The sequence below is a fragment of the Cyprinus carpio genome, chromosome B19 (genome assembly GCF_018340385.1).
Source record: "Cyprinus carpio isolate SPL01 chromosome B19, ASM1834038v1, whole genome shotgun sequence".
NCBI lineage: Eukaryota > Metazoa > Chordata > Actinopteri > Cypriniformes > Cyprinidae > Cyprinus > Cyprinus carpio.
In genome coordinates this window covers 31,448,704-31,475,524 of record NC_056615.1, presented here as the reverse complement: position 1 = coordinate 31,475,524, position 26,821 = coordinate 31,448,704, and the positions used below count along the sequence as shown (strand labels likewise).

Sequence of the window (26,821 nt, the reverse complement as noted above, 5' to 3'; positions counted from 1 at the left end):
TTTGTTGTTGTATGGGTTTTGAAGTGTTTTAATTTGTTTACGGATTTTCTCCTCGTTATGCTGTATATTAATGTTGATGTGCAGCACTTTGGTCAGCCTTGTTTTGTGCTTAAATGTGCTCTAGAAATAAAACTGAACTTGATGTGACCCTGTCTCTCTTTCATGCGCGCACACACACACACACACAACGCGATATTCTACATGGCACAAAACTCCGCATTTGAACAATCAATAGGAAATACTTTAACTAAGAAAACATAGTTACAGTAGCTGATTCAGAATAAACGCCAGATTGTCATAGCAAAGTTGAAATTGACCCTTTTTTTTAGAAATAGCCTTTGTGCGCAGCCATCCTTTTAGGCTACTCTCCTAGGTTCACATAACTCTCATCAATAAAATGCATAGCACAAATTCGAACATCTGGGTTGTGCTGTTCTGTTGTAAATAATTCTTAACCAATGATTCTTCAGTGCATTTACTGTCGGAAGGCCAGATAAAGTGTGTAATAATATAAAAACTTCACAATCACGGGAAGAAGGAGGCGGGAACCGGCGAACATTCCAATAAAACTTTAATTACAAAATAAACCCAAAACAGCGCAACAGCCCCTCACGGGCGACTGCCGCGCACAAACAAAAACCAAACACAAAATAAAGCCCAGGCCTGGTCCTCTCTCGTCCTTCACTGTCGTCGCTCCTCTTTTGTATCCTCCCAATCTCCTCCGTGGGACTCGAGACCGGTTGAGTGGAGCCAGGTGTCTGTCGCTCATTTCCCAATCACTCCACCGGCCTCGCTCCGTTCCCACGGCTCTCGGCCCCGCCCCACTCGTCACAAAGTGCTTTTGCTTTTGCACAGAAACACACTGCATTTTCCTGACATGACTGCATCAACACTATGCAGTTACTGAAACCACGCCTTCTTTCTTTGCGTGAACATTTGAGTAGCATTACGCAAATCGTGACATAGACATGTGGGGGCGTGTTTTGAATGAGCACTTTTGCTCATGAAATCATAGCCTTTTGAAGTTTATCATCACATTTCATGCATATCGCAATTCTGGTCTTTCCATCCCTGAATTTATTTCTTGAAATCATAATTAAGACTTTCTGTGTACAATTTAAGACTTTTTAAGGCCTTAAATTTGATTACAACTAAATTTAAGGTTTTTTAAGACCCGGCGGGGGGAAACCCTGATCAATTTTATTTCAATTTTCATTTTCATGTTTCAGAGGAAAAATCAATGTTAAGGATGTGATATCTCTCTGTTATGGACCCGTTCTGAAAGCAGAATTTATGCAAACGTGTATAAATGCTTTAAAAACTTTAACAGAGATCCCAGCAAACATTCGTCCCGACCCCGGCAACGTCAGTCCTTTGGCCAAATATAGTCGCAGTAGGATTGCCCTTAAGTAGGAAGGACCCTGATGGACATTTAGTCATTTAGCAGATTAAAAAGCATGTCAAATGCTTTGATGGCCAAATTCAATACGAGGGCCGGTGACCAACTTTAAAAGAAGCCACTCAAAGCCACCCTTTATACTGTGATTCAAGCTAATATTGGCATTATGACATTCAAAAATTCTCTTGTTCCTTGTCTATTAATTATATCATTTTTATTGTTGCCCTTTATCTATTCAGGGGACGTTCTCTAAAAGACCACCTGTCTTTCAGAAGTGTCCTGTTAACTTTTACAGAGTTACACCTAGTTAAGGGTCTTTCTCCAGGACACCACAGTGGTATTGGTGAGGCACGGGACAAAATGCTGTTTTTTCACTAATCTAATACATACTTAATGCAGAACATATTTTACTTACGTAAGATTATTCTAGAGTAAAATAACATGTAATGCATGTGGATTACCTTTTTCTAATGCTTCATTTATGAAACATGTTCCATTGTATTTTAAATTCAGTTGTAGGACCATAAAGACATCTTCCAAATAAGCAGGTGCATGTCATTGTTGATTTTATTGTTATTATTATTATTATATATACGCCCACCTAACACTTCCCGTGTTGGTTTCACGAGAAAGACCGGAAGGATGCCGTTCAGTTTTGACCAAGTGGCAACCTCCCGCTCTCTCTTGTGAGGCCAACACAGAAGTGACTTAAACTGTAATTCATTGACTGGCCGATTGAGGCTGGCTGCAAAAGGGAGTCAAACCCCTAGACTCCCCATGTTAAAATGCACAACTTTACAGCAGAAAAAAACATGTTTACAGCCTGGTTCCAAAATTATTTGAAAATTTTGAAAACTTTAAATGCCTTTGATGAAATTTGTCAAATTAAAATAGCTACTCCATGTTGATGTCTTTGCTCTCACTTACAAAGTGGATCCACGTTGATAATATTTTCCCCTAAAAACAACATCACAAACGCCAGAAAATTCAGCATACTTAGAATTCATGCCACTTGACACCCTAGAGTGCACTCAAAGAAACACTGTCATGCCATGGTGGACTTTTAAATGCCTTTGATTGAATTTGTCCATTTAAAATAGCGACTGCATGTTGGTGTCTTTGCTCTACCCTACAAAGTGGATCCACATCCATAATATTTCCCACTAACAACATTACAAAATGCAGGAACAGCACCACACATCAGGCTTCTCATTCTTCATGAGTTTGTTCACAATGACAGAAAGAAATCTGTAGAAGTTCCTGTGGCGCTTGAAGATCTCAGAGCTGATGTGTTCAGAATAACGTCCACTGAGCAGCTTCACATAGACATATTCCACATAAAGGCATTAATGTAAATCTATTTCTGAGTATCAACATTGCATGAGAGTAGTTTTTAGCTTCTCCTTCTCCTCAACCTTTTTCTGCTTTGTCACTCGTGAAAATGTTCCAAACACTTTTCTTTTCTTCTCTGAAAACATGTTTTCTGGCCTGTCAAGCTCAGCATTAAATCAACAAAATCAGAAGATCTTATGATCAAATTTGAATTGTGCTGTCACCAGATATCAGGTGCTTAACCTCGATGCCTTTACTCACATATAAAACAAAAGACCTTTATTAACTGGTTCAGGTGTTTAATTAAAGCAGTAACCTTAAGTTGGACCACCAGAAACAGGGCTGAGAGCTCCTGATCTAAGAAAACAAAACCGATTCTTCTTTCTAGTGACACTTTTTGGTCTAAAAAAAAGTTTGATTGATTCAGCCACCAGTCAAACTGATTTACAGAATTAAAATATGCAAATGTAATGACAGCAAATGGCAGCCTTTAAAGATGAAAATGTCGTGATCTATGGGTTTGCATTCACTGTGAAATGTTATTTTGAGTCAGATGAAAACAGTAATTTGACTTTTTAAAATGGCATGCAAACATTTTAGTCCTGTGGAGCGCTGCAGGGTTAGAGTAGTGTTAGAGAGAGTGTGGATTCACTGCATGCTCATCTTTTGACATTTTTCAGACCCGTGCCAATTTTATACACTTACTTTCTGTTGTGTGCATGTGTTGTGAGCTCAGCATACATATGCATTTTTTTTGCGTTGCCCGTTATCAAAATATCTACCTTTAACATTGACTTCTGAATAAAAATATAAGACATTTAAATGTATGCAGTAGAGGATAAAATGTTACTACATGAAGATAATTTTATCATTTATATTTTACTGAATTACTGAAGCCAAATGCATAAATCATTTTAGAAAAAATGTGATATACACACGTCAGAAACACAGTCGAACATTTGACTCTTGCACTTTAATAGACTGTTTATTACAGTGTTTTTAAAAGTGCTTAGACACTAAAAGTGGTACTTGAGACCCTCTCAGTGAAACCATTCACTCATATAATCTTTAGTCCAAGTCTGCAAAACACTTAGACACCATTTGTTCATATAGAAATTAAACTCAGTGTTTTGAGAAAGAGCCCCTTGCATTTCTGTTTACAATGTATTTATATTATAGAAACAACATTTATAAATAAAGTTGACTTTCTGACTTGGCATATGCATATTCAATACACATGCCATTTTTTATCAGAAGTACAGCAAAAACATTAACATTTTGAAATAATTTTACATTTTTATTTTGAAATAATTTTTACATTTAAAATATAACTGTTTTCTATGTGAATATCTGTTAAAATGTAATTTATTTCTGTGATCTGCAGCCGAATTTTCAGCATCATTACTCCAGTCTTCAGTGTCACATGATCTTCAGAAATCAGTATAATATTATGATGTTGCTGCTCAAGAAACATTTAATTATTTATCATGCTTTCAGCAGACAAGTTATTACAGGTACAAAACATAAACCGATTAATAAATGTGATTAATATAACAAAAGCATTGAATGCTGAAATCAAGCTCTAAAATAAACTCTTGTTTTTGCCACACTTGCCAGTGGTGAATTAATTAAAAAACACATCAGCCATCGATATTCCTTACTGGTAAGCAAATGTTATTTTTCATTAAAATATATTAAATAAATATTTGTATTATTTTATATATATATATATATATATATATATATATATATATATATATAATATATATATCATATATATATATATATATATATATATTTCAATATTAGTGACACTGCAGAGGCCATATGTCACTTCAGAAGACTCAGTCTCCATAAAATAGGAAAACGCACACAACTGATTCTGTCATACTTGATCAAAACACGGTCACAGAGTTCCTGTTTTAAGAAGCATGTACATAATGCTTTAGCGTTAATAAAAATGCATTATTTCACTAGAAGACACACAATACAGCAGTACTAATCAATGTAGAGACTGCTAGAGCATCTTGTCATTTTAGAAAACACAAATATTATACCTCAAGAAACTGTAACAGATGAAAAGTGAAAGTCGTGACATTTGTCAAGTATGGTAACCCATACTTGAAATTGGTGCTCTGCATTTAACCCATCCAAGTGCACACACACAGCAGTGAGAAGTGAACACATCGTGAACACACACCCGGAGTAATGGGCTGCTATATCCAGCGCCCAGGGAGCAACTGGGGGTTCAGTGCCTTGCTCAAGGGCACTTCAGCCATGGGTATTGAGGGAGGAAGAGAGCGCTGTTCATTTACTCCCTCCCACCTACAACTCCTGCCAGCACTGAGACTCGAACCTGCGACCTTCTGGTTACAAGTCCAAATCTCTAACCATTAGGCCACAGCTGCCCCAGATCCAGATCCAGATCCAGATCCAGATCCAGATCCATTATTATTTCACCATTACCACTGTTTATATTCACAATCCATTGTAAGAATCAAAATATATCATTATATAATATTATTTTATATATATATATATATAAAACAGATTTATTTTTAATTTAATTTTTAACTTAATTTTTAATTTCCCTTATGTCATTCTCTCACAGCTGCTCTGATTGTATGAAGCTGGTGCATTAAATCTCGCATTTAAGCTCTTTAACCTCCATCCGATGTGAACGTGCCAAAATAAACTAACCTTTGTATTGTCCACACAAATATCACCACACAGTCAGCATTTCATAACTCAGCTCAGAGTAAATAAAACCATTAATGGATGTTAGAGCCATTCATATGAAAAAATAACAACACACACAACACTGTGTAGCTACTTTGTATCTCACTGATGTGTCCAGAATGACGGTACTTCATTATATCAGAGAATTTTTATCAAAATACATTCTTGTAAATCCATTTCTGAGTATAGAATTATTATTAGGGGTCCAAGTACAAAGTGCTGGAAGCCTGTTGTGTTTATTGTTTTTCTTCTTCTTTCTCTTGTCCTTTGTTGTGCATGAGAATGTGAAAAATACATTTCTTTCAGAATTTACTGAAAATTCACTTCAGGAAAATAACATGGCCTACAGCTTCTCTTGTTCAGTCCTGTCAGCACCTCAATCTGAATATCTTCATCATCATCTGAATTTTGCTTTCACACCAAATTAGGTGTAAATCCTTGGCCCTTACTTAGCCTATAGTAAACCCAAAGACCTTGATTAACTGTTCAGATGTGTTTAATTAAAGCACTAAACTTAAGAAGACTGACCACCAGACACTGCACTTAAAACAAGCCAGAAACAAACAATCTGTCTGTTATTTATTTATTATTTTTCTGTATAAGTGTAAATTATACGCTAATTGCATTATTGCTGTCTTTCTCTATGAGTATGTATGCCAATTTACATGAATATTCATAAATTCAAAGGAGTTTGACACCATGTTGAGACACCCGCTAATATCCAAGCATTTTAATATTCATTTGTATCATCATCCTGCACATGTCAGCATATTGAGTGCTAAATGTGAACAGGTTCAGCATTTAGCAGGTTTTTTTTTTTTTTTTTTTTACAAATCTTGTAACATTGATGAGATACAGCCAAAAAAAAATAAAAAATACAAAATTAAGAAGGGATTACAGTTGTTTAAATCATTAACAGTATTATTTTGTGCATATGTATTGTGTTTTCATTTTCAAAGCTGCCTCTCCATGAAGCTCTTTATCCAAGACTCGTCTGGTCTCACACAAAATTCAGTTCTAGGTGTCGTAACCCTGAGGGGAAAAGTTCACATTCAAAATGTTTGTTTAAAGTGCTGGCATACACAAAATAATTTAATCATTCATTATGATTCATCAATAAAGGAACACATTTCTATATTTCAGGGTTTAAATACTTACATAATGCCAGGAGCAGGGCAATGTGAACCTATCTTCACAGCACTGACAATCATTTGGGTTGGAATTTGAAAGTCAATAAAATTAAAGCAACATCTCAGAGGAACTTCAGCATGATGATCTGTTGGTGAGATTAAAACTAGTTTTAGGAGAGAATGGGTATAAAACTAACATTAGCCAAACCTGTGCAAATGCAACAAATGAAACTAAACCTGCCATAAACTGTCTGAAAACAATATATTTTGTCTTGATTGAAAATGAAAGCCCTTACACTGTGAAGTCCCCTGCTTAGTGCAGAAGATCAGCAGGAACAGCACACACATCAGCCTTCTCATTCTTCAAGATGTTTCTTCACAATGACAGAAAGAATCTGTAGAAGTTCTGTGGAGCTTGAAGATCTCAGAGCTGATGTGTTCAGAATAACGTCTGAGCTGTTCTGGATTATCCAATGGGTATTATGGACACAGGCACAGGGACCCATATGCACTTGGGGCCCAAGCGAGGGGAAGGAACATTTTGGAGTCTCTATTTACACTAAGTACAAATAGCCCACCTTGTTGGCAGAGACTCTTTACACAAGCTCCACCCACCAATGTCTGAATAGACAACATTACTAAAGACACGAGTCCTGCTGCAGGCTCATGGTGTAAAGTGCATGTCTCTGTGTGTTGATGCATCCACCAGAGTCTGAATCCACCTTTTACTGAACTCATTCCTCATATCAGATAAGAAAGACATTTGTAGCATATATAAGTGCTGCAATTATAAATAAAAATAGTGGACCAGTGTCAGTAGATTCTAGTTTGGCTCAAGGAGGAAGAGGTGAAGTTCAATGATACACAGAGTCAAGGCTGCAGTGCAATTGTGAATTGTATTACATAAAGGACAACAAGCATTTACAATATTTACACGTGCACATAGGAAGTATTCAGTTCAAAATTATTAATGAACATACAAAAATCTTAGAATTCAGAATTCTCTAAATCATATAAAGGTGCATGAAGCTGCAGCGGTTCACAACACACAGCCCTCGAGACAGGCAGAGTCCAGGAAGTCCATGATGGAACAGTTCATAAGCTCAATACCGATATATAGATGTATAAAAATATCCAAAGGTATGTGAAAATGTCTCTGAGGGTGTGTGTGCAGGTGTATCGATTAGCAGCTGCAGCACCTCCTACCACATCGGTAGATGCATGCACTCCGAAGCATCAGTTTTGGGCCTAGTGGCTCGCCATCAATGCACAGAACCTGGCCTGTACAAAACAGGACCAATTAATACACCACTCTGGTTCCAAGCATCGCAACTATATCACCATAATCATAATACAATAAAGTCATCATATTATCATAATCATAATCTCAGTTCATTCGTTTCATCATGCACATTATTCAATATAAATGCTGCATATAGCAATATAAATAATTTAACAATCAGCAAGAATACTCTTATAAATAGACAATATCAATAAATAGCTTCAAAATGCATTTCAGAATCAAAGAGTAGTTGACGACTTCATAATTTAACAACAATATTAAGATTAATTATTAGTGTATTACTCATTTAAATAGGCACAATATAGTCAGACTCAGTATGATTAAAGTACAGCCAGCACCAGCACCGGCTAACAGATCCGTATACACATACAATACACTATTAGCACCGTATAACAACCAATGACAACTCACCAGTTCCCGTATCATTAAGTCACTCAACAGCAATCAATTGAAAAGGTAGGGGCAATCTAAAAGGTTGGCATACATAATAGTTAAACCAGCAGTTTAATTAATAGAATGTTTACCGGCTAAAGGCCCACCTGCAGCAGCACACCAGCTCAACACACCAGCTCCCGCACACACACACACACCAAAGCAACAGCGCTCGGTCCATATTTAAAGGGAAGTGACGCAAAAAATAGGCTAACACTCTGTCTCAAGTCCGTCGACAACGCGAACACAGGGAGGGAGAGCCGCAAATAAGGAGAATAAGGCAAAACACCTGGGTTACACATTCATTTTCAATAAAAAATAATTTTTGTTCAATAAAAATTAAAAAATCGCTAAAATATTCAAAACATTTAAACATTTCAGTAGAAGAGGAGAGGAGAGACAGACAAAGGGCCTTATTCACGAAACACGAGTAGAATTAATTTTTGTGTAAATCATTGTAAAGCCATTTTGATGTAAACTTTCTAATTCATGAAAAGATATAATTTCATAAACCAGAGAAAATGTCCAAGTCAATGTCAAGTTTCTCCCCGTTTAGCTAATGTGCGACTGTAATGAGCCTCTGAAAATCTCCTGTTCCAACTGTCTTTTGGGAAAATAATTCCTTTGGTTTGATGTGGCCCTCCCTGTACCAAAGTGTATTTAAGTCCAGGATTTATTACTGCTGGCCATTTGCCGGGATCGTGACATATTTCCTCACCTTCTGAGGGTAATATTTCTCCCTGCTGTTCCGTCTGTCCCTCATCAGACGAGCTAGTTATGGCTAAGCTGTCTGCCTTAGAGCTGTAAATCGGGCCATAAAAGTTAGGCCCGACAGGACCCGAGCCCGACAGGTTTCGGCCCGAGCCCGACAAGTACATTTTGATTGACAGCTTTTTAAAAGCCCGAACCCGTTTACAGCCCGACATTATTCAAATGTGCGCACACACACACACAGCTCTTTTTCCTTGTGTCAACAATGAATCATTTATACATGTTTTAACATAATTTATTCATAACTAACGTAGACTAGACCACTTGGAAGTTGGAATAAAGAAATAAAATAAGTCCTCTGTAACATCGTAACATGTCAGCACTCTAAATATAGGCATCATATAGGCTCATTTAGCCTATAAATAGACCAACGCACCAATAAAAACGAGTCTTTTTAACAAAATAAATTAAGATAAATTTTAAATTAAGATGGGTATTTGGCAATAACGAAATTAAGATAAAGATCCGACAGATTTGCTTCGCCAGCAGCTGACATTTAATAAAAGAATAATGCCAATATTAGCGTAAATACTCTGTCCACATTATGCATTTAAGACTCAATGAATAATTAGTTATCATTTGAAAAACCTTTACTCACAAAGATTAGGCTAAGCCTACATGTTTTTGTGGAGGAAAATTATTGAATCCACTGTAGAGGTCTTTAGCGCGTTCCTGCGCTCACTGATGCTGCGTCATTATTCACTCATTATTCTCATTATAAACATGGTCAGAACTTTTCCACACCTCAGACTTTGCTTTAGTTGCTGGTGCAACCAAAACATAATCGCCAGAGGCAAGCCTCTGTTACACCTACTCAGCATCCATTTTCGCATCTTTTTCACGCTAATCGAAACGCATCACATGCCCGCTCGTTTACCTTGCAAACCGGAGCGCAAGCCCGAGCCCGGCCCGAGCCCGCATAAGATGATATAAATCATTTGTATCTTTTGTACTCATGACCAGATAATTTTATTCGTTTTGACATATTTGAATATACATTAACCTATTTTGCACGCATATCGATGCCGCTCTAAGTGGGGTGGGGGCAGGGCGCAGCCGGGCGGGAATTTTTATTCTAAATTTAAAGTTAATTTAAATTTATACTAATGGAGTGGGAAAAAATGCTGTTGATATAAGTGCGATAATTGTAACCTAATGTAAAACAAACGCTTTCGCTCTCTCGCCTTCTCTCTCTCTTGCCGCCCTGGCTGAGCTGCCGCCCTAGGCGGCTGCCTAGTTCGCCTATAGGCACGCGCCGGCCCTGTATATCGGGCAGCCCTAGACTGAACTGTTTGAGTGTGTGTGTCATTTAAACGCAAATTTAGCTGCAGCCAAGTGACTGTGGGACCCACCTTGCTCAATTCTGCGGCCCACAGTTTGAAAACCCCTGATATAGATTACAGGAATTTTATATTGTAATGTTATTTATATTTCTGTCCCCCTCACTTCTAAAAAGATGGCTACGCCCCATCTAATTATTGAAAAGTGTTGATGCAATGTAAATAAGAGATCCTTTGTGCAGCGTAGAGAACTTTAATGATAATAACTTATCTTTGTGAGATCACGATGAAGATGAGTGCCAGCTTTTTTAACGTATGTGTGTGTGTGTGTGTGTGTGTGTGTGTGTGTGTGTATGATTATATATATATATATATATATATATATATATATATATATGTATGTATGTATGTATGTATACAGTTAGAGCACCCTCACTAATTTAAGAAGCACCCTTAGTGGTTTGATTCTGGAGCCGCCTGTCAAGACTTGCTTAAAATAAACATTAACATTCAGGGTAACGTTAGTCTGTTTGTGTAATGATGCATTATAGTGCTCCTGACAGACAGCTATGCCTCTTTGTTTTAATTGTACGATGCAACGGTGCAGTCGTTTTAGCAATACAAATGTAAAAATATATTACAGTAATAAGAAACTGACCCGAGACTTCATGTAGGCCTAATCATTCTTAAGCCTCTTTCACACTGATAAGATTCCAGATAATACACGGGTAATGTGTCCCGGCAATTTTTCCCGGATCGTAAGATTTTGGTTCATTCACACTGCCAGTGATTTCCCGGAATCTGTGTGTGCGTTCACACACAACCTCTTTACCTCCATAATGACATGTGACATCAGGATGTGACGTGTAATGAGTCGAAAACGCTAGGCACGTTAACTTTCACTTACACTGGCAAACAGTCTCAGGTTCTGCACCTCGGATAGTGAGGAGCTAACTGAAACTGCCTCATTACAGTTTGCACATATTATTTAATCGCAAACGTTGATCTGCCTTTAAAACACCTGGTAAAAGAGTTGCACGATAACGTGCTTCATCACTATGACACATGCCATTAGTTCTGGCTTTTGTTCACACAGCGCTCGTTCCGTGACTGAACAGGCAATGTTACTACGTGTTTTATATGCTATTTTGGATTTGGCAAATAGGCCTAAACATGCATTACTTAACAAAAAAAAAAAAAAGACCTGAGTTTTTGGAAGACAATATATTTTGTAGACTTTCTGTGATTTACAATGGCCACACCAGAAGCAACAATATCTGCAGAATGGAGAAGGGTTGACCATTCACAAAACAAAATATCAGCAGGGTTTCTGCAGGATTTTTAAGCTCAAATTTAAGACTTTTTAAGACCTGCAGAAATAAAATTAGTACCATATGAGCGGGGTAGGGCAATGTATATAGTACCATATTAAACTGTAAAATTACTATAAAAAGCATAATCTACAGTTCAGATACAAGTTTTCACAAAAACAAAAAGTTGTATAAAATGATAAACTTCACATCTCAGCCTTTTAACCACTTTTAAGGAAATTGATGACACTGGTAATTTAACGCATTAATTTGATTAATTAATTAAGGAGAAAAATAATGCGTTAAAATTATTAACGCATTTAACGCACTTGCCCCGCTTTCATACAGTCGATTGATAACTAATCCTCGATTGTGAGGCATCCTCTAATGTTGTGAATTTTTTACTATTTAAAGTCGATTGTTAAAATGTAATTTATGAGGCAGGGTATTTTCAGCACAACAAAACAGCAGAAACCATATATGTGATGTGAAATTATTTTTACTATTTAAAATAACTGTTTTCTGTTAGAAAGAGAATCAATATCTGTTAAAATGTAATTTACCATTTAGAGTCAGTTTTATTTAGCTTTAAATTGATCAAAAGTGATGATGTTTATAATGTTACAAAAGAATGAAATTTCTCTGAACATATCAAAGAAACCTAAAAATTCTACTCAGTGTTTTCAACATAATAATAATAATAATAATAATAATAATAATAATGATAAATAATAATATAATAATAATTTCATTTTAGCAGATGAGTTTTTTAAGCAGCAAGCCAGAATATCAGAATGATTTCTGAAGGATTGTGTGACCGGAGTAATGATGTTAAAAATATAGCTTTGAAATCACAATAAATTACATTATAAAATATATTCAAATAGAAAACAGTTAATTTAAATAGCCTAGTAAAAATATTTCTAAATGTTACTGTTTTGCTGTACTTTGGATCAAATAAATGCAAGCTTGGTGAACAGAAGAGGCTTCTTTAAAAAACGTTAACAAGCTCACTGTTCAAAAACGATTGACTGGTTGGGGGGGGGGGGTCGTAATAATGAGTTGATTTATGCTGAACACAAAACCTAGTAAATAAATAAAAAAATATATAAAAAAAATTGAGCGATGAGTGGATGTTAACTTAAACACCTCTGAGTCAAGAAATCAGCAGATAGTCTATATTTCTGTGATTGGGTACAGTACACAATGCTGCAAAAACACATTGAAACAGAAATCGATGTCCTAAGTGCAAACCATGACGCACTGGATAGTTTGCCATATCTGCAATAAAATGCCATTGATACAGCTTTAACTGAGGGTGCTCTTCGTTTGAGGTGCTTAGCATTCTCTAACACCCCCCTATCAGTCGTGATGATTTGAGAAGGCTAAATTGATCAAACATGATCAACTCAGCAACTCAGCAATTTTGGAATAAGCACCAGATTGTCATAGCAAAGTTGGAATTGACCCTTTTTTTTTTTTTTTAGAAATAGCCTTTGTGCGCAGCCATCCTTGTAGGCTACTCTCCTAGGTTCACATAACTGTCATCAATAAAATGCGTAGCACAAATTCGAACATCTGGGTTGTGCTGTTCTGTTGTAAATAAATCTTAACCAATGATTCCTCAGTGCATCTACTTTTGGAAGGCCAGATAAAGTGCTTTTGCTTTTGCAGAGAAACACACTGTGTTTTCCTGACATGACTGCATCAACACTATGCAGTTACTGAAACCACGCCTTCTTTCTTTGCGTGAACATTTGAGTAGCATTACGCAAATCGTGACATAGACATGTGGGGGCGTGTTTGAATGAGCACTTTTGCTCATGAAATCATAGCCTTTTGAAGTTTAATCATCACATTCTGCATATCGCAATTCTGGTCTTTCCATCCCTGAATTTATTTCTTGAAATCATAATTAAGACTTTCTTGTACAATTTAAGACTTTTTAAGGCCTTAAATTTGATACAACTAAATTTAAGGTTTTTTAAGACCCGGCGGAAACCCTGATCAATTTTATTTCAATTTTCATTTTCATGTTTCAGAGGAAAAATCAATGTTAAGGATGTGATATCTCTCTGTTATGGACCGTTCTGAAAGCAGAATTTATGCAAACGTGTATAAATGCTTTAAAAACTTTAACAGAGCCCAGCAAACATTCGTCCGACGGCAACGTCATGTCCTTTGACAAATATAGTCGCAGTAGGATTGCCCTTAAGTAGGAAGACCCTTGATGGACATTTAGTCATTTAGCAGATAAAAAGCATGTCAAATGCTTTGATGGCCAAATTCAATACGAGGGCCGGTGACCAACTTTAAAAGAAGCCACTCAAAGCCACCCCTTTATACTGTGATTCAAGCTAATATTGGCATTATGACATTCAAAAATTCTCTTGTTCCTTGTCTATTAATTATATCATTTTTATTGTTGCCCTTTATCTATTCAGGGGACGTTCTCTAAAAGACCACCTGTCTTTATCAGAAGTGTCCTGTTAACTTTTACAGAGTTACACCTAGTTAAGGGTCTTTCTCCAGGACACCACAGTGGTATTGGTGAGGCACGGGACAAAATGCTGTTTTTTCACTAATCTAATACATACTTAATGCAGAACATATTTTACTTACGTAAGATTATTCTAGAGTAAAATAACATGTAATGCATGTGGATTACCTTTTTCTAATGCTTCATTTATGAAACATGTTCCAATGTATTTTAAATTCAGTTGTAGGACCATAAAGACATCTTCCAAATAAGCAGGTGCATGTCATTGTTGATTTTATTGTTATTATTATTATTATATATACGCCCACCTAACACTTCCGTGTTGGTTTCACGAGAAAGACCGGAAGGATGCCGTTCAGTTTTGACCAAGTGGCAACCTCCCGCTCTCTCTTGTGAGGCCAACACAGAAGTGACTTAAACTGTAATTCATTGACTGGCCGATTGAGGCAGGCTGCAAAAGGAGTCAGTCCCATAGACTCCCCATGTTAAAATGCACAACTTTACAGCAGAAAAAAAACATGTTTACAGCCTGGTTCCAAAAATTATTTGAAAATTTTGAAAACTTTAAATGCCTTTGATGAAATTTGTCAAATTAAAATAGCTACTCCATGTTGATGTCTTTGCTCTCACTTACAAAGTGGATCCACGTTGATAATATTTTCCCCTAAAAACATCACAAAACGCCAGAAATTCAGCATACTTAGAATTCATGCCACTTGACACCCTAGAGTGCACTCAAAGAAACACTGTCATGCCATGGTGGACTTTTAAATGCCTTTGAATTTGTGCATTTAAAATAGCTACTGCATGTTGGTGTCTTTGCTCTACCCTACAAAGTGGATCCACATCCATAATATTTCCCACTAACAACATTACAAAATGCAGGAACAGCACACACATCAGGCTTCTCATTCTTCATGATGTTTGTTCACAATGACAGAAAGAATCTGTAGAAGTTCTGTGGCGCTTGAAGATCTCAGAGCTGATGTGTTCAGAATAACGTCTGAGCAGCTTCACATAGACATATTCCACATAAAGGCATTAATGTAAATCTATTTCTGAGTATCAACATTGCATGAGAGTAGTTTTCAGCTTCTCCTTTTCCTCAACCTTTTTCTGCTTTGTCACTCGTGAAAATGTTCCAAGCACTTTTCTTTTCTTCTCTGAAAACATGTTTTCTGGCCTGTCAAGCTCAGCATTAAATCAACAAAATCAGAAGATCTTATGATCAAATTTGAATTGTGCTGTCACCAGATATCAGGTGCTTAACCTCGACGCCTTTACTCACATATAAAACCAAAGACCTTGATTAACTGGTTCAGGTGTTTAATTAAAGCACTAACCTTAAGTTGGACCACCAGAAACAGGGCTGAGAGCCCCTGATCTAAGAAAACAAAACCGATTCTTCTTTCTAGTGACACTTTTTGGTCTAAAAAAAAGTTTGATTAATTCAGCCACCAGTTAAACTGATTTACAGAATTAAAATATGCAAATGTAATGACAGCAAATGGCAGCCTTTAAAGATGAAAATGGCGTGATCTAATGGTTTGCATTCACTGTGAAATGTTATTTTGAGTCAGATGAAAACAGTAATTTGACTTTTTAAAATGGCATGCAAACATTTTAGTCCTGTGGAGCGCTGCAGGGTTAGAGAAGTGTTAGAGAGAGTGTGGATTCACTGCGTGCTCATCTTTTGACATTTTTCAGACCTGGGACAATTTTATACACTTACTTTCTGTTGTGTGCATGTGTTGTGAGCTCAGCATACATATGCATTTTTTTTGCGTTGCCCGTTATCAAAATATCTACCTTTAACATTGAAATCTGAATAAAAATATAAGACATTTAAATGTATGCAGTAGAGGATAAAAATGTTACTACATGAAGATAATTTTATCATTTATATTTTACTGAATTACTGAAGCCAAATGCATAAATCATTTTAGAAAAAATGTGATATACACACGTCAGAAACACAGTCGAACATTTGACTCTTGCACTTTAATAGACTGTTTATTACAGAGTTTTTAAAAGTGCTTACACACTAAAAGTGGTAATTGAGACCCTCTCAGTGAAACCATTCACTCATATAATCTTTAGTCCAAGTCTGCAAAACACTTAGACACCATTTGTTCAAATAGAAATAAAAACTCAGTGTTTTGAGAAAGAGCCCCTTGCATTTCTGTTTACAATGTATTTATATTATAGAAAGAACATTTATAAATAAAGTTGAATTTCTGGCTTGACTTATATGCATATTCAATACACACACCATTTTTTATCAGAAGTACAGCAAAAACATTAAAATTTTTAAATATTTTTACCATTTAAAATATAACTGTTTTCTATGTGAATATGTGTTAAACTGTAATTTATTTCTGTGATGCGCAGCTGAATTTTCAGCATCATTACTCCAGTCTTCAGTGTCACATGATCTTCAGAAATCATTCTAATATGATGATTTGCTGCTCAAGAAACATTTAATTATTTATCATGCTTTCAGCAGACAAGTTATTACAGGTACAAAACAGAAACCGATTAATAAATGTGATTAATATAACAAAAGCACTGAAATGTTGAAATCAAGCTCTAAAATAAACTCTTGTTTTTGCCACACTTGCCAGTGATGAATTAATTAAAAAACACATCAGCCATCGATATTCCTTACTGGTAAGCAAATGTTATTTTTCATTAATATATATTAAATAAATATTTGTATCATTATATATATATATATATATATATATATATATATATATATATATATATATATATATATATATATATATATATATATATATTTCAATATTAGTGACACTGCAGAGGCCATATGTCACTTCAGAAGACTCAGTCTCTATAAAATAGGAAAACGCGCACACAAACTGATTCTGTCATACTTGATCAAAACACAGTCACAGAGTTCCTGTTTTAAGAAGCATTGGCATAACGCTTTAGCATTAATAAAATGTGTTATTTCACTAGAAGAGACACAATACAGCAGTACTAATCAATGTAGAGACTGCTAGAGCATCTTATTTTAGAAAACCCAAATATTATACCTCAAGAAAATGTAACAGATGAAAAGTGAAAGTCGTGACATTTGTCAAGTATGGTAACCCATACTCGGAATTGGTGCTCTGCATTTAACCCATCCAAGTGCACACACACAGCAGTGAGAAGTGAACACACCGTGAACACACACCCGGAGCAGTGGGCAGCTATATCCAGCGCCGGGGGAGCAACTGGGGGTTCAGTGCCTTGCTCAAGGGCACTTCAGTCATGGGTATTGAGGGTGGAAGAGAGCACTGTTCATTTACTCCCTCCCACCTACAACTCCTGCCAGCACCGAGACTCAAACCTGCAACCTTCTGGTTACAAGTCCAAATCTCTAACCATTAGGACAGCTGCCCCAGATCCAGATCCAGATCCAGATCCAGATCCAGATCCAGATCCATTATTATTTCACCATTACCACTGTTTATATTCACAATCCATTGTAAGAATCAAAATATCATTATATAATATTATTTTATATATATATATATATAAAACAGATTTATTTTTAATTTAATTTTTAACTTAATTTTTAATTTCCCTTATGTCATTCTCTCACAGCTGCTCTGATTGTATGAAGCTGGTGCATTAAATCTCTTTGATCGCATTTAAGCTCTTTAACCTCCATCCGATGTGAACGTGCCAAAATAAACTAACCTTTGTATTGTCCACACAAATATCACCACACAGTCAGCATTTCACAACTCAACTCAGAGTAAATAAAACCATTAATGGATGTTAGAGCCATTCACATGAAAAAATAACAACACACACACAACACTGTGTAGCTACTTTGTATCTCACTGATGTGTCCAGAATGATGGTACTTCATTATATAAGAGAATTTTTATCAAAAGACATTCTTGTAAATCCATTTCTGAGTATAGAATTATTATTAGGGGTCCAAGTACAAAGTGCTGGAAGCCTGTTGTGTTTATTGTTTTTCTTCTTCTTTCTCTTGTCCTTTGTTGTGCATGAGAATGTGAAAAATACATTTCTTTCAGAATTTACTGAAAATTCACTTCAGGAAAATAACATGGCCCACAGCTTCTCTTGTTCCGTCCTGTCAGCACTAAATCTGAATATCTTCATCATCATCTGAATTTTGCTTTCACCAAAAATTAGGTGTAAATCCTTGACCCTTACTTAGCCTATAGTAAACCCAAAGACCTTGATTAACTGTTCAGATGTGTTTAATTAAAGCACTAAACTTAAGAAGACTGACCACCAGACACAGCACTGAAAACAAGCTAAAAACAAACAATCTGTCTGATATTTATTTTTTATTTTTCTGTATAAGTGTAAATCATACGCTAATTGCATTATTTCTGTCTTTCTCTATGAGTATGTATGCAAATTTACATGAATATTCATAAATTCAAAGGAGTTTGACACCATGTTGAGACACCCGGTAATATCCAAGCATTTTAATATTCATTTGTATCATCATCCTGCACATGTCAGCATATTGAGTGCTAAATGTGAACAGGTTTAACATTTAGCAGTTTTTTTTTTTTTTTTTTTTTTACATGTCTTGTAATATTGATGAGATACAGCTAAAAAAAAATAAAAAAAAAAATACAAAATTAAGAAGGAATTACAGTTGTATAAATCATTAACAGTATTATTTTGTGCATATGTATTGTGTTTCATTTCCATTGCATATCCTTCATTACTCTCTTTATCCAAGCCTCGTCTGGTCTCACACAAAATTCTTTTCTAGCTGTCGTAACCCTGAGGGGAAAAGTTCACATTCAAAATGTTTGTTTAAAGTGCTGGCATACACAAAATAATTTAATCATTCATTATGATTCATCAATAAAGGAACACATTTCTATATTTCAGAGTTTAAATACTTACACAATGCCAGGAGCAGGGCAATGTGAACCTGTCTTCACAGCACTGACAATCATTTGGGTTGGAATTTGAAAGTCAATAAAATTAAAGCAACATCTCAGAGGAACTTCAGCATGATGAGCTGTTGGTGAGATTAAAACTAGTTTTAGGAGAGAATGGGTATAAAACTAACATTAGCCAAACCTGTGCAAATGCAACAAATGAAACTAAACCTGCCATAAACTGTCTGAAAACAATATATTTTGTCTTGATTCAAAATGAAAGTCCTTACGCCCCGAAGAAGTCCCCTGCTTAGTGCAGAAGATCAGCAGGAACAGCACACACATCAGGCTTCTCATTCTTCAAGATGTTTCTTCACAATGACAGAAAGAATCTGTAGAAGTTCTGTGGAGCTTGAAGATCTCAGAGCTGATGTGTTCAGAATAACGTCTGAGCTGTTCTGGATTATCCAATGGGTTTTATGGACACAGGCACAGGGACCCATATGCACTTGGGGCCCAAGCGAGGGGAAGGAACATTTTGGAGTCTCTATTTACACTAAGTACAAATAGCCCACCTTGTTGGCAGAGACTGTTTCCACAAGCTCCACCCACCAATGTCTGAATAGACAACATTACTAAAGACACGAGTCCTGCTGCAGGCTCATGGTGTAAAGTGCATGTCACTGTGTGTTGATGGATCCACCAGAGTCTGAATCCACCTTTTACTGAACTCATTCCTCATATCAGACCAGAAAGACATTTGTAGCATATATAAGTGCTGCAATTATGAATAAAAATAGTGGACCAGTGTCAGTAGATTCTAGTTTGGCTCAAGGAGGAAGAGGTGAAGTTCAATGATACACAGAGTCAAGGCTGCAGTGCAATTGTGAATGGTATTACATAAAGGACAACAAGCATTTACAATATTTACACGTGCACATAGGAAGCATTCAGCTCAAAATTATTAATGAACATACAACAATCTTAGAATTCAGAATTCTCTAAATCATATAAAGGTGCATGAAGCTGCAGCGGTTCACAACACACAGCCCTCGAGTCCAGGAAGTCCATGATGGAACAGTTCATAAGCTCAATACCGATATATAGATGTATACAAATATCCAAAGGTATGTGAAAATGTCTCTGAGGGTGTGTGTGCAGGTGTATCGATTTAGCAGCTGCAGCACCTCCTACCACATCGGTAGATGCATGCACTCCGAAGCATCAGTTTTGGGCCTAGTGGCTCGCCATCAATGCACAGAACCTGGCCTGTACAAAACAGGACCAATTAATACACCACTCTGGTTCCAAGCATTGCAACTATATCACCATAATCATAATGCAATAAAGTCATCATATCATAATCTCAGTTCATTCGTTTCATCATGCACATTATTCAATATAAATGCTGCATATAGCAATATAAATAATTTAACAATCAGCAAGAATACTCTTATAAATAGACAATATCAATAAATAGCTTCAAAATGCATTTCAGAATCAAAGAGTAGTTGACGACTTCATAATTTAACAACAATATTAAGATTAATTATTAGTGTATTACTCATTTAAATAGGCACAATATAGTCAGACTCAGTATGATTAAAGTACAGCCAGCACCGGCTAACAGATCCATATACACATACAATACACTATTAGCACTTTATAACAAACAATGACAACTCACCAGTTCCCGTATCATTAAGTCACTCAACAGCAGTCAATTGAAAAAGGTAGGGGCAATCTAAAAGGTTGGCATACATAATAGTTAAACCAGCAGTTTAATTAATAGAATGTTTACCGGCTAAAGGCCCACCTGCAGCAGCTCAACACACCAGCTCCCGCACACACACACACCAAACAACAGCGCGCGGCCATATTTAAAGGGAAGTGACGCAACACTCTGTCTCAAGTCTCGACAACGCGAACACAGAGGGGAGCCGCAAATAAGGAGAATAAGGCAAAACACCTGGGTTACACATTCATTTTCAATAAAAATAATTTTCAATAAAAATTAAGAAAATATTCAAAACATTTAAACATTTCAGTAGAAGAGGAGAGGAGAGGCAGACAAAGGGCCTCATTCACGAAACACGAGTAGAATTAATTTTTGTGTAAATCATTGTAAAGCCATTTTGATGTAAACTTTCTAATTCATGAAAAGATATAATTTCATAAACCAGATAAAATGTCCTGTGTTCTTTTTGGCAAACTGCTGACACTGAACTATAATGCACTGCTATAATAACATTTTACAAATTCATTTACCCCGTCTTGAGAAGAAAAACAAACAGAGGTAATCAACGTTGTCATCTGGCTCTCCTGGTGCATGTTCTGTTTCACAGTGAAAAACAAAGTATAAAGAGAAATATGGGTGATGTTCCTTCTCAGTACTCCAATTGCATGGCATGTTTGTGGCTGTCAGGTTTAAGATATAGAAGCATGCAACATGGTGACACTTGCTCGCTCTCATTGGCTATCGCGGGTATCACATCAGAGGCAGCCCGATCAAGATTTTAAATATGAAACATTATTGATATTTATGATTTGGGACTGTGGGGGCTCCGACACGATCGGGAGCAGTAAAATAATCTGAATGACACCACACAAGTGTAAATATAATCTAACAGTGGGGGGGGGGGGTACATTTTTGAAGGGGACACAAATGATACAACCAAAATTGTACTTGTAAGGATAGATATGTGTACACACAGCATGTGTACATAGCATGGAGATCGTGTTCGGTTCACCACGCGGTCATATTATAATTATTCAATTATTTTGAGTCTTCCACATAGTATTTTAGATTTGATCTGGGTCTTAGGGACGTCTCTTATTTAGACACAAGCCCACTGATCTGCCATTTAAAATCATAACACATCAGTAGGTCAATATTAGCCTAATATCAGTTCACAATACACACACAGGGTTCTCGCCGTGTTAGTCGTAGTGGGTGACTCTACTATCTAACAAGCTAAGGTATTAAACAAGCTAGAATCTCTCATACATTGGATATCATAATTTTTTGTCATGACTAATTTATTAATGATCCAGCATCATCTGTATTAAAGAAAAAAAATCACTTCATCCGATGTTTAAAGTGAATAAAATAGCCTCGACAGCCTACTTACACATAACTACTGAAGTACTCTGCTCTCTCCACTGGACTCGTGTGTATCGCTGAGGAAACGGGGGAAAGCAGGCAGCGGACCAAACCACTGTGAGGCAAGAAACAGGGGACTCAAAACAATTCTAAACTTAAAATGTTATATTGTTGTACTACACAATTATTCTCCTCCTGGTTTTCATCCAAAATATCTTAAATTGTGTTCCGAAGATGAACGGAGCTTTTACAGGTTTAGAACGACATGGGGTTAAGTGATTAATGACAAAATTTTCATTTTTGGGTGGAGTATCCCTTTAATTTAGATATTTGATTATTTGGACTTACTATACTTTCAGTTACCCGTTCATTGGGGACCTAATGTCACATTGGAGTCTTACGTCAGCTGAATCGCAGGAGAATTAAACTAAATATGTTGTAGCAATGTGTCCAATATGTTTAATATTGTGTGTAGCATGCTAATTAAAGGGAGAGTTCACCCAAAAATGAAAATCATTTACTCCCCGTCGTGTTGCGCATGACTGACAAACGTGTTGGGTTTGATTACCAGCATTCTTCAAAGTATCTTCTGAAGAAAAACAAAAGTGAGAGGTTTGGAAAAACATGTAAATGATGACAGAATTCTGGGTTAACTATACATTCAAGTAAATTAACAGAAACATTTTTCACTAGTCATCAATCTGCAGAAAAAATAACAGTGAACGCTGTAATAAAATGCTTTGTAAAATACACATTCAGCAGATCTAACGCTTGCTGCTGGTCAGTAGGTCTGTTCAGTTAAGATTCCCCCCAATTACTGCAGAAAATAACATGGTGAAATGATCGTGCTGACGTTTACTTGAACTTATCTTTCTCATTGGCTCTAACTGCTCCTTGCTAGTCCAGTCAGAGAAGTATAATAAAGATGATGTCCACTGTCTTGGACTCCAAGCACTGCTCTGTGTTCACAGGTGTCTGAGTAACGTCTGTCATTTCTTCAGCGATGAAAACACTTCTCTTGATTATTACAAAACAGAAATATTAAAAGAAATTAGTGGCACATTAAGATAAATAATCAGTTAATCCTGTGTGTCTCTACAAGAGTGAAGAAGCATCTAAAGTGATGAACTGTGATGCTGTGTTTGTATTGAGGTGAGCATCTGTACATGTACAGTCTGCTTATATTTAGCAGCAGGTGAGCTATTGAAAATGATCTCAAATGTTCTGCTGCATATTAATATGATTGCAGTACATTCTCATCATAAGTCACTGAAACTACTTTATTATTAGCCTACAGATTTTTCGAATACATACAACAAATCATCTTCACTCTCATGTCCTTTAATAAATAAGGAATAAAAATACCTTTTGCTTACTGCGACTGCATACAAATAAGAATGTGGAACTAAAAATGTAAACAAACCTTTCTCATTGTATATGACTGCCATCATCCTCCTCTTCCTCATCTGCTTGTTTGCATGTCGTAGTGTTGCTCATCAAAGTTTTCTGCAGCGGAATCACTCAAGACCCACATAACAATACTTAGATCAAAGATGAAAAATATCTTATTTATTATTCTTACGTTGTCGGGCAAAAAAAGAGGTTAACATTTTGCTAGTTACTTTATGAGCTTTAATGAGGGCGTGCGCTAGTAAAATACTAAAAATGTAATGCGCAATGAATTGTTTTATCGAAATGACCCCATACATCCACATTTCTTGGTAAATAATCCATTGTTTTGTTTGCATCCAAACAGCACAAACATGGCGGATATCGCCCACGAGCACAGGTACGAAACTCCGGCTGCGCTGTGCGAGTAAGCAAACGTATAAAAGAATGATCTGCTGCGCGTTACATAAATAGATTTGCTATTATGATGAATATTACAGAATGTTCTGTCCTATAAAGCACTTTTAGTATTGTTTTATTATTTAAGTTGTACTGCGGAATTTTTGTTTTTGACAAATCCACTACATTTAAAAATGTAGTTAACATTGTAATCAGTTTTAAAACAACTGTATGTTAATTATTGCTGTATTAATGTAACCATCTATGACTGAACCAGTCGAGTCATTGCCAGAAGTGCTCCAGATCTCTACAGCCAGATCCGGGTGAGTTACAGTGAACAGGAATATAATACAGGAATTTGTAACCAAATTAATAAGGTCTGGGTCCGGCCCAAGCCTTTATGGGGTCCTAAGCAGAATTTTGCCCCTCGGTGCCACCAATATGACGGATTATTGTCAATGCTTGATTATTCACTCACTATAAATCTAACACAACCTTTAATAAATTGTATTTGCTGTAGCTGGGTTGCTTACATCATACCAATGTTTTTACCCTTCTATGATTTTTAATTGTTACTGTAGCAAACTCACATTAACAGTGCTCAGGTGTTCATTTGTGCTTTAAAATGTAAAGGTCTTATAGTACTAACTGGCATACTTAATGTGGTGTACTGAAAAGTAGCTAAATAAACCAGCAGACAATGCATTTACAGAACAAAATGTTATTTTAACAATATAAATTATTATACACAGCAGCAAGCCACCTGTACACAAAAAACCAACAACAACTTTTAATCTATAACTAGCTAACTGAGGCATAATGATATTGGAATATAATAGCAAGAAAAAGCTAAGGTAAATAGTTTTAAGCTGTTATCAGTACCAATTTTATGAAATAGAATTTTTTTATTACAAAAATATATACCCAGGAAAGTTAGTTTTACACAGAAGGGAAAAAAAAACTTTAATCTAAAACTAGCTAAGTAAAATATTATATTATAATTATATTATTATTGCTAAAAAGAACATTATTTTGTGTATTTGGTGTAATGAAATGTGTTTATGCGGTTTAAGGTTAAAAAAACACATTCTTTTCCACATACTGTACATTATTGTTTCTCCTCTATGCCCTGCCTTCTGAAACGCGTCGATTTTTACAAGGCTCATCGTACTGAAAAGTGAGGTGTACTCTGATTGGCCAGCTATCCAGTGCATTGTGATTGGCCGAATGCTTCAAGCGTGTGACGGAAATGTTACAACTCTTACAACTCTTAACAACTCTCTTAACAACTCTCGACGAGACATAAACATAAAACCCATTATAAACGTGATATAAACATGATTTCTAGATTTCAAACAAAGTAGTTTTCCTTTTTCAACGCAACAGTGTCACACACCACGGCCTTGAGTGAGCCTCGGTCTAGAATGAGCCGCAGCCAGTTTGAGTGAGCAGAGCCGGGCGGCTTGAGAACGGTGCGGCAGGCAGATTCTAGGAAGGAGCATCCGTTAGACTTGCGGCAACCACATGTGACGACCCCGGGCTGGACTAGGGCTTCGTCCACTGTGAAAACCGATTTGGCTATCCACAGTGCAAAGTTGATTTATATCCTGTGCAACCAGCATGGATCAGCCCCAGGCATGACGAAGCAGATAACATCCTCTTTTGGAAGGCCAAACAAAGTAGTTTCGCTTTTACAGTGAAACACACAGCGTATTACACACAGCGCACAACAATATCACAACGAGAATAAAAGGTACACCTTCTTTCTTTGCATGAACATTTGGGCGGCAAATCTTCCCACACAGTGACGTAGAGATGTAGGGCATGTTAGAACGAGCCGTTTCAGGGGGACGTGGACAAGTCTTAACTTTTATAAATAATAGCTCTTTGGATTTAAGACTTTAGTCTTTGCAACTTCACAGATCTTCTTTATTCACCAAGAGCTTGTAACACTCCAAAGAGAAAGAAAATTGTTAAATCGCATCATATGACCCCTTTAAAGATTCACTTTCCATTAATGAAGATGAAAAACATTTGCCAGAAATGTGTCTCCTTGTGGAAAACAAGGACTTTTAAGATAAAAATGACATGAAATTAAGATTTTAACCAGTAGATGGCAGCAGAGGATCACTCAATTTTCCACTCCCTAGGATTTGTCACTTCTTGCTTATAGATTTAATATAAAATGACTATTATACCAAATTTTTCTACTTTTACTTATCAATGATATGTAATTGTTTTAAGTGTTCTTAGTTGTGTTGTGTAAATTTTGTGATGAAACTGATTGTATTGCTGCCCATTTTAGCCAGGACACTCCTGTGAAAGCGATTTTTAATCTCAGAGAGTCTTTTCTGGTTAAAGAAAGGTAAAACAAAATACAAAAATTAATTATTAATGGTCTAATAATTAAATAATAATGCATTAAGTATTTTATCTTTAACTGTAGAAGCTGCTATATATATATTCAGCCACCACAGACTTGTCTCTACTGTAGGTTTATTACTCTAAATTCACTCTGCATCACTTAATGCACAGCTCTGTTTTGACATCGGCTTGTCAGATTCCATTCATTGAATATTTATCACTGTCAATCATAGCAATGACTCACGGAACAATTTAGCTGATTCACTCACATAATTTTTTACATTCACGTTTGTCATTCCTGAAAAGGCATACATGGACAAACAAAAAATTTATTCAAATTTTAAATGAATTATGTGAGAAAAACCTGCGAGTGCGTAGAACTCCGTAAACGAGTGAAAACAATTAGTTCAGAGCGGACAATTAGTTCAGAGCGGATATAGCACCTTTGATCTGATTCTGATCTGATTTGTGCATGACG

General features: G+C 36.2%; 1 long non-coding RNA gene across 1 annotated transcript; it reads right to left on the bottom strand.

Annotated features, from left to right (window-relative positions):
* Positions 1–6,185: 6,185 nt before the first annotated feature.
* Positions 6,186–19,626, bottom strand: LOC109047794. The gene is made up of 3 exons (XR_006157412.1): positions 19,379–19,626; positions 19,111–19,228; positions 6,186–6,502 (listed from the first exon to the last, which is right to left on the bottom strand). It is a non-coding gene; the product is annotated as an uncharacterized LOC109047794 (long non-coding RNA).
* Between the last annotated feature and the right edge of the window lie 7,195 nt (positions 19,627–26,821).